Below are 10,131 nucleotides of genomic sequence, written 5' to 3' on the forward strand. Positions count from 1 at the left end.
TGTAGTTTTGCACCTTGAAAAGCGTTTTACGTAGAAAGCAGTTTGCAGTTATAAATGGAATCCGAATGTAAGCGTAAACTGCAGTGTGAAGATCGTACGAAAACACGATTTACGTTTGAATGCAGATTCTGAAAGATCAGAGCTTAGAAACTCGTTCGTAAAGGCGCAGAGGGCAGTAGCAATGTAGGAGGTTTGCAGTAATGATAAAGTGCTCAAGGTAAAAGCAAACCAGAGATTTAGAGTGGTTCGGTCAGTCTTGACCTACTCCACTTTTGGCTTCCTCCTCCGACGAGGTCACCGACGTCAACTAGCTGCCTTCCTTCAATGGGCGAAGGCTAACTGCCCTTTTACAGTTTCTCTCCTTTTGACAGGCTTAGGAGACAACCTTTACAGATCCTTTCTCTCCTCTCTTTACAACTCAAGACTTAAAGAACAGAAGGAGGAGAACTTTAGGACTTTACACAAATTTGAGCTCTTAGAATCACTGAAAAGATCAACAATTCGGTGTGGATCTGTATCCTTTCAGTGTTGAATGGGTAGGGTATTTATAGGCCCCAACCCAATTCAAATTTGGAGCTCAAAACGATCAAATCCCGGAATTCCGGGATCAGGCGGTTGCACCTCTTGACTGGAGAGGTGGCACCGCCTGGCAGAGCTCGAAGACTGAGCTCAGGTGATTGCACCTCTCTGCCAGAGCTCGAAGACTGAGCTCAGTGGTTGCATCGCCTGGCAGAGCTCGAAGTCTGAGCTCGGTGGTTGCATCACCTGGCAGAGCTCGAAACTGAGCTCAGGCTGATGCACCTCTCTGCCAGAGGTGGTTGCACCTCTCTGCCAGAGGTGGTTGCACCTCTCTGCCAGAGCTCGAAGACCGAGCTCAGGCGATGCATCACCTGTCCAAAGAGGTTGCACCTCTCTGCTAGAGCTTGAAGACCGAGCTCGGTGGTTGCACCTCTTGGCAGAGCTCGAAACTTGAGCTCTGGCGGTGCTACCTCTTGACAGAGGAGGTTGCACCGCCCAGTCTCGCTTGGAGACTGAGCCCTGGGCGGTTGCACCTCTTGGCTGGGGCGGTTGCACCGCCCAGTCCCGCTGGAAGACATGGCCTGGGCGGTTGCACCGCCTGGCTGGGGCGGTTGCACCGCCCAGTCCCGCAGCCCAGGCGGTTGCACCTCCTGTCCTAGGCGGTTGCACCGCCTGGTGCAATCAGGGTCCGAATGGTTCGCTCCATTCGGCCCAATTTGAATCTTTTCAGGGGCCCAATTGCCCCAAGATTAAGCTAATGGGATCACCTCCCATTTTCAAGCTTAATCATCGTGCTAACTACGATTAACTCTAAGACAACTTCTGCAGCTATGCTCCGATGCGTCAATCGCTTCTTCCGGCGAGTTTCCAACGAACTTCCGTCGATCATCCGATAAACCCTCGGTGATCCTTCTGCGGACATCCGGCATACTCCTGGACTTTGCGACGATCCACTTGGCGAGTTCCGACGAGCTTCGCTTGGCAAGCTTCTGGACTTCTCGGATCTGTTCTCGCTGAACCTCCGACGACCGTCCGAACTTCCGTCGAACTCTCGAACTCCCAACGTGATCATGATTTTGACTCCGGCGCAACACCTGCTGCTTGTCTTACTCTCATCGTAGTTAATCCTGCACACTTATCTCAACACATAGATTAGATAACAAATGACAATTGACTTCATCATCAAAATCCGAGATTCAACAATCTCCCCCTTTTTGATGATGACAATCAATTGATAAAGGAGTTGTCCTTAACTCCCCCTATCTATATGCCATAGTTGAGATAAGTCAACCTTGAATTCAAGACCTAAGAATTCAAGTGACGTATTGATAAGTTAGATCAGTTAAACTTATCAATGCTCCCATCATGATGCCCATCATGATGTATCTCTTCAAGTATGATGTCAAGGCATGACATACATCATTAAGTTTGTATGATAGTGTTTGTAACTATTCATCATGTAATCATATAAAGCTACGAAGGACTTTTTACATGATGCACACATTTGAGATTTTCTAGCAAGTTTGCATTTTCTTCACAATATAGAATATCAAATCAAGACATGATGCAAACTATAGCACATGTTCACATATCTCTTGGTGATGCAAGGATGGCATAACTATAACATTGTTTATAGCATCACTCAAGTATTTGCAACTATGACATAGACATGATTATGGCAGTTCGGCTATGACATAGTGTTTATCAATTCATATGTTTCTCCCCCTTTGTCATCAACAAAAAGCATGATAGCATTTATCAAGCACATAAAGGAAGTCATGACACATATAATTCTTTGAATATCTCTTTATTGTTTGTTGCTTGAAGGAGGAAGGTCATTTTTCAAAAAGTTTTCATAAGAGTGTACAGGAACATCCCATTTTTAGCATACAAACCGAAAAATGAACTTCTTACATGCATTTGGTTAAAAATATTTGTCACATAATTTGCAACATATTATTTGATCAAGCATTGTCAAGGCATGTAATAACATCCGAAAAATAATTTTAACTAGTTTAAGTATTCGGACACATCAACATTCCTAATTCTCTTCTTATGTAATCAAATTGTTCTTCACATAGGGGTTTTGTAAAGATATCAGCTAGTTGATGTTTGGTATCAATAAACTCTATGGTTACATCATGATTAGTGACATGATCTCGTATAAAGTGATGTCTAATATCAATGTGTTTTGTTCTTGAGTGTTGTATAGGATTTTTAGTTAAGCATATTGCACTCGTGTTATCACATTTAATGGGAATATCTTTAAGATTCACTTTGTAATCTTCTAAAGTGTTTTTCATCCATACAACTTGTGCACAGCATGCACTTGCTGCAATGTATTCAGCTTCGGTTGTTGATAGAGCAACCGAGTTTTGTTTCTTAGATGACCAGGATACAAGGGCATGTCCTAAAAATTGACATGATCCTGATGTGCTTTTTCTGTCTAGTCTACAGCCAGCGAAGTCCGCATCAGCATAAGCTGTTAATTCAAAATTTTCTGATTTTGGGTACCATAATCCTAGATTGGTAGTTCCATTAAGATATCTGAGTATTCTTTTGACTGCTTTGAGATGAGATATCTTAGGGTCTGATTGAAATCTAGCACAAAGTCCTACACTGAACATGATGTCTGGTCTGGTGGCAGTGAGGTAAAGTAAACTTCCTATCATACCCCTATAGGTTTTTTGATCGAAGCTTTCTCCATTCTCATCAATTTCTAACTTAGTGGAGGTGCTCATAGGAGTGTCAATGGCTTTTAAATTATTCATTTTGAACTTCTTTAGCAAACTCACAGCATATTTGGTTTGACTAATAAAGATGCCATTGCTTAGTTGTTTGATTTGTAGGCCTAAGAAGAATGTTAACTCTCCCATTAGACTCATTTCGAATTCATGACTCATAGTTTTCGCAAAGGATTCACAAAGAGATTCATTTGTAGAACCAAAGATAATATCATCAACATAAACTTGAACAATGAGAAAATTGTTTTCAAAGTTCTTGATGAATAATGTAGTATCAACCTTGCCTTTTATGAAATTATTTTCAATAAGAAAAGAACTAAGTCTCTCATACCAAACCCTTGGAGCTTGTTTTAAACTATAAAGAGCTTTAGTTAATCTAAACACATGATTAAGGAGACTATTATTTTCAAATCCAGGAGGTTGTTCAACATAGACTTCTTCGGAAATAAAGCCATTAAGAAAGGCGCTTTTAACATCCATTTGAAACAACTTAAAATTATTACTGCTAGCGTAGGCAAGGAGCATCCTTATGGCTTCCAATCGTGCCACAGGAGCGAAGGTTTCTTCGTAATCGATACCTTCTTCTTGGTTGAAACCTTTGGCCACTAATCTAGCCTTGTTTCTAACCACGATACCATTTTCATTTTGCTTGTTTCTAAAGACCCATTTAGTACCAATAACTAGATGATCATTTGGTCTAGGAACAAGCTTCCACACTTCATTTCTCTCAAATTGATTTAATTCATCTTGCATTGCGATAATCCATGAATCATCTTTCATGGCTTCATCAACGCATTTGGGTTCAATTTGGGAGAGAAAGGCGGTATTTGCACAAAAGGTTTTAAGAGAAGATCGTGTTTGAACTCCCTTTGATGTGTCTCCTAAGATTAGCTCCTTAGGATGAGCATCTACATACTTCCAATCCTTGGGTAAGGAAATCTGAGAAGTGGATGCATCCAGGTTGCTAGTTAGAGACGGGGTCTCGTTTAAATTTAAAGAGTCAAAATTAACATCATTGTCAAGATCATTTTTCGTGATTTCAGAAGTCTCATTGAAAACAACATGAATGGATTCTTCAATAATTAGAGTTCTTTTATTAAAGATACGAAAGGCTTTAGAAACTGTAGAATAACCAAGAAAGATTCCTTCATCGGATTTAGCATCAAATTTTCCTAAGTTGTCTTTTTCATTCAAGATAAAACACTTACACCCAAAGACTTTGAAATATGAAACGTTGGGTTTTTTATTGTTCCATAACTCATAGGGAGTTTTGGTTAGTAGAGGTCTCACTAGAACTCTATTTAAGATATAGCATGCAGTATTTACGGCTTCGACCCAAAAATATTTGGGTAGGTTATGTTCATTCAACATGGTTCTTGCAATTTCTTGCAAATTTCGATTTTTTCTTTCTACAACTCCATTTTGTTGAGGGTTTCTAGGAGTAGAGAAATTATGGTTGTATCCATTGAGTTCACAAAATTCTTGGAAATCATGGTTTTGAAATTCACCACCATGATCACTTCTAATTGACGAAATCATAGAACCTTTCTCATTCTGAACGAGTTTGCAAAACTTGGTAAAAGATCTAAGGCATTCACTTTTCTGTTTTAAAAAGTAAGTCCATGTGAATCTGCTATAGTCATCTATGATGACGAAAGCGTATTTGCTACCTCCTAGGCTTGATGTGGAGATGGGTCCGAACAAGTCCATATGGATCAATTGTAAGGGCCTAGAGGTGCTTACTTGATTTTTAGATTTGAAGCTACTCTTAATTTATTTACCTAATTGGCAGGCATCACATACATTATCTTTGATGAACTTGATATGAGGAATTCCTCTTACAAGTTCTTTAGATGATATTTGAGTGATTAGCTTCATGCTAGCATGACCTAATCTTCTGTGCCATATCCAAGCATTCTCATTTAAAGCAGAAAAACATGTTTCATTACATAAATCATTGATGTCAATAGTGTATACGTTATTTTGTTTTAATGCAATCATGGATATGTTTTTGTGAGGTTTTTTAATGACGCAAGCATTAGATTCAAATTTGATGATATATCCTTTATCACATAATTGACTAATGCTTAGAAGATTATGTTTTAGACCATCAACCAGCAAAACATCTTCAATAGAAAAGTTGGATTTGTTACCTATGGTTCCTTTGCCAATGATTTTACCCTTGTTGTTGTCTCCGAAGGTGACATATCCTTCGTTTATGCTAGAGAGCTTAGAGAATTGGGATGAATCTCCGGTCATATGCCTTGAGCATCCACTGTCAAGGTACCATCTCTTGCTCCTAGCTTGCGATGGTTTAGTTTTCTACAAGAAAGGATAATGTTTAGGTACCCATTTGCTTTTGGGTTCCTCACAAATAGATCTACATTTTTTATCATGTTGCATAGAATTTGTCATGGTTCCTTTAGGAACCCATATCAATTTGTTTGGACTCAATTTCCTGAATGGACAATAATGTGTCTTGTGACCAAACTTGCAGCAAAAGTTGCATTTGCTTCTAACATGTAAGATGGGGCATTTTACAAAGGTAGTTGGATTTCGGTGAGGACTCCTCACAAATCCAATCCCACTTCTTTTGGGAGCATGACCCTTGTTTGTAAGGATCATGTTTAATGACTTGCTACCAACCTCGAATTTCTTCAAGGTGTCCTTGAGTAGCAAGTTTTCTTTTTGACAGATTTCTAGATCATGACATTTTATACATGAATTTAAACTATCATGATATTCGATTTTTAACTTATTAAAATCACAAGTAAGACTATCATATACCTTTTTTAGCAATTTGTATTTTCTATTTATAACTTTGCATTCATCAAATAAATCATGGAAGGCATTTAATAATTCATCGAAAGATAAATCAGCATCTAATAAATCCGTTACCTCCTCTCCGATGGCCATTAAGGCATAATGAGCAACTTGCTCGGTGTTGGACTCCTCTTCTTCAGATGCGCTCGAGTCATCCCATGTTGCTTGAAGAGCCTTCTTCTTTGATGTTCTTCTTTTGACTTGGGGACAATCATTCTTGTAGTGTCCTAGCTTTTTACATTCGTAGCAGATCACTTGGTCCTTCTTGGGTTCATGTTTATTTTTCACATCGTTTTTAAACTTGTTTCTTTTGAAGAATTTCTTAAACTTTCTTGTCAAAAGTGCCAAGTCATCATCACAGTCCTCATCACTTGAGTTTTCTCTCAAGTGGCATTCAGAAGTTTTAAGTGCCATATCCTTCCTGTTCTTTGGAAGGATGTCTTCTTGCTCTTCATGAGCTTTGCAAGTCATTTCGTAGGTCATTAATGACCCGATTAGTTCTTCAAGAGGGAAGTTGCGCAGATCTTTTGCCTCTTGAATGGCAGTGACTTTAGGATCCCAACTTTTAGGAAGGGATCTTAGTATTTTATTTACGAGTTCAAAATCCGAAAAACTTTTTCCGAGTCCTTTTAGACCGTTGACGACATCCGTGAAACGGGTAAACATGTCGCCAATGGTTTCACTCGGTTTCATTCGGAAAAGTTCAAAAGAATGCAGCAACAGATTGATTTTTGACTCTTTCACTCTACTTGTGCCCTCGTGGGTCACTTCAAGTGTGTGCCAAATATCAAATGCAGTTTTGCAAGTTGAAACACGATTAAACTCGTTTTTATCAAGTGCGCAAAATAGGGCATTCATAGCCTTTGCATTAAGAGCGAAAGCCTTCTTCTCCGAATCGTTCCAATCGATCATTGGAAGAGAAGATTTTGAAAATCCATTTTCAACAAGGTTCCACAGTTCAAAATCCATAGAAATAAGAAAGATCCTCATTCGGGTCTTCCAGTAGGTGTAGTCCGTTCCACTGAACATGGGTGGATGTGTAATAGAATGCCCCTCTTGGTTTCCGGCGAATGCCATCTCTCTTGGGTTTTAATCCTTTAGAGAGTTAACCTCGCTCTGATACCAATTGTTAGGATCGAGAGCACTAAGAGGGGGGGGGGGGTGAATTAGTGCAGCGGAAATCTTACAGCAATTTAAAAGCTAAAGCTGCGTTCGTCCGATAAAAAATGATTTCGATATAAAACCAGAATCACAGTGCAGTTTGCGTCTAAGCGCAGTTTTGCGTCTAAGCGCAGTTTGCGTCTAAACACAGTTTGCGTCTAAGCACAGTTTGCGTCTAAGCGCAGTTTGCGTCTAAACTCAGTTTTACGTCCAAGCGCAGTTTGCGTCTAAGCGCAGTTTGCGTCTAAACTCAGTTTTACGTCCAAACGCAGTTTTACGTCTAAACGCAGTTTTACGTCTAAACGCAGTTTTGCGTCTAAACGCAGTTTTACGTCTAAACGCAGTTTTACGTCTAAACGCAATTTTACGTCTAAACGCAGTTTTACGTCTAAACGCAGTTTTACGTCTAAACGTAGTTATGCGTCTAAACGCAGTTTTACGTCTAAACGTAACTTTACGTCTAAATGTAGTTTTGCACCTTGAAAAGCGTTTTACGTAGAAAGCAGTTTGCAGTTATAAATGGAATCCGAATGTAAGCGTAAACTGCAGTGTGAAGATCGTACGAAAACACGATTTACGTTTGAATGCAGATTCTGAAAGATCAGAGCTTAGAAACTCGTTCGTAAAGGCGCAGAGGGCAGTAGCAATGTAGGAGGTTTGCAGTAATGATAAAGTGCTCAAGGTAAAAGCAAACCAGAGATTTAGAGTGGTTCGGTCAGTCTTGACCTACTCCACTTTTGGCTTCCTCCTCCGACGAGGTCACCGACGTCAACTAGCTGCCTTCCTTCAATGGGCGAAGGCTAACTGCCCTTTTACAGTTTCTCTCCTTTTGACAGGTTTAGGAGACAACCTTTACAGATCCTTTCTCTCCTCTCTTTACAACTCAAGACTTAAAGAACAGAAGGAGGAGAACTTTAGGACTTTACACAAATTTGAGCTCTTAGAATCACTGAAAAGATCAACAATTCGGTGTGGATCTGTATCCTTTCAGTGTTGAATGGGTAGGGTATTTATAGGCCCCAACCCAATTCAAATTTGGAGCTCAAAACGATCAAATCCCGGAATTCCGGGATCAGGCGGTTGCACCTCTTGACTGGAGAGGTGGCACCGCCTGGCAGAGCTCGAAGACTGAGCTCAGGCGATTGCACCTCTCTGCCAGAGCTCGAAGACTGAGCTCAGTGGTTGCATCGCCTGGCAGAGCTCGAAGTCTGAGCTCGGTGGTTGCATCACCTGGCAGAGCTCGAAACTGAGCTCAGGCTGATGCACCTCTCTGCCAGAGGTGGTTGCACCTCTCTGCCAGAGGTGGTTGCACCTCTCTGCCAGAGCTCGAAGACCGAGCTCAGGCGATGCATCACCTGTCCAAAGAGGTTGCACCTCTCTGCTAGAGCTTGAAGACCGAGCTCGGTGGTTGCACCTCTTGGCAGAGCTCGAAACTTGAGCTCTGGCGGTGCTACCTCTTGACAGAGGAGGTTGCACCGCCCAGTCTCGCTTGGAGACTGAGCCCTGGGCGGTTGCACCTCTTGGCTGGGGCGGTTGCACCGCCCAGTCCCGCTGGAAGACATGGCCTGGGCGGTTGCACCGCCTGGCTGGGGCGGTTGCACCGCCCAGTCCCGCAGCCCAGGCGGTTGCACCTCCTGTCCTAGGCGGTTGCACCGCCTGGTGCAATCAGGGTCCGAATGGTTCGCTCCATTCGGCCCAATTTGAATCTTTTCAGGGGCCCAATTGCCCCAAGATTAAGCTAATGGGATCACCTCCCATTTTCAAGCTTAATCATCGTGCTAACTACGATTAACTCTAAGACAACTTCTGCAGCTATGCTCCGATGCGTCAATCGCTTCTTCCGGCGAGTTTCCAACGAACTTCCGTCGATCATCCGATAAACCCTCGGTGATCCTTCTGCGGACATCCGGCATACTCCTGGACTTTGCGACGATCCACTTGGCGAGTTCCGACGAGCTTCGCTTGGCAAGCTTCTGGACTTCTCGGATCTGTTCTCGCTGAACCTCCGACGACCGTCCGAACTTCCGTCGAACTCTCGAACTCCCAACGTGATCATGATTTTGACTCCGGCGCAACACCTGCTGCTTGTCTTACTCTCATCGTAGTTAATCCTGCACACTTATCTCAACACATAGATTAGATAACAAATGACAATTGACTTCATCATCAAAATCCGAGATTCAACAAGGTAAAGTAAACTTCCTATCATACCCCTATAAGTTTTTTGATCGAAGCTTTCTCCACTTTCATCAATTTCTAACTTAGTGGAGGTGCTCATAGGAGTGTTACTAGCTTTTGAGTTATTCATATTAAACTTCTTTAGTAAATTCATAGCATATTTAGTTTGACTAATAAAGATGCCATTGCTTAGTTGTTTGATTTGTAAACCTAAGAAGAATGTTAACTCTCCCATTAAACTCATTTCGAATTCAAGACTCATAGTTTTATTAAAAGATTCACAGAGAGATTCATTCATAGAACCAAAGATAATATCATCAACATAAATTTGAACAATGAGAAAAGTATTTTCAAAGTTCTTGATGAATAATGTAGTATCAACCTTGCCTTTTATGAAATTATTTTCAATAAGAAAAGAACTAAGTCTCTCATACCAAACCCTTGGAGCTTGTTTTAAACTATAAAGAGCTTTAGTTAATCTAAACACATGATTAGGGAGACTATTATTTTCAAATCCAGGAGGTTGTTCAACATAGACTTCTTCGGAAATAAAGCCATTAAGAAAAGCGCTTTTAACATCCATTTGAAACAACTTAAAATTATTACTACTAGCATAGGCAAGGAGCATCCTTATGGCTTCTAATCGAGCCACAGGAGCGAAGGTTTCTTCGTATTCGATACCTTCTTCTTGATTGAAACCTTTGGC

Source organism: Musa acuminata, chromosome BXJ2-8 (genome assembly GCF_036884655.1).
Source record: "Musa acuminata AAA Group cultivar baxijiao chromosome BXJ2-8, Cavendish_Baxijiao_AAA, whole genome shotgun sequence".
In the NCBI taxonomy this organism is placed as follows: domain Eukaryota; kingdom Viridiplantae; phylum Streptophyta; class Magnoliopsida; order Zingiberales; family Musaceae; genus Musa; species Musa acuminata.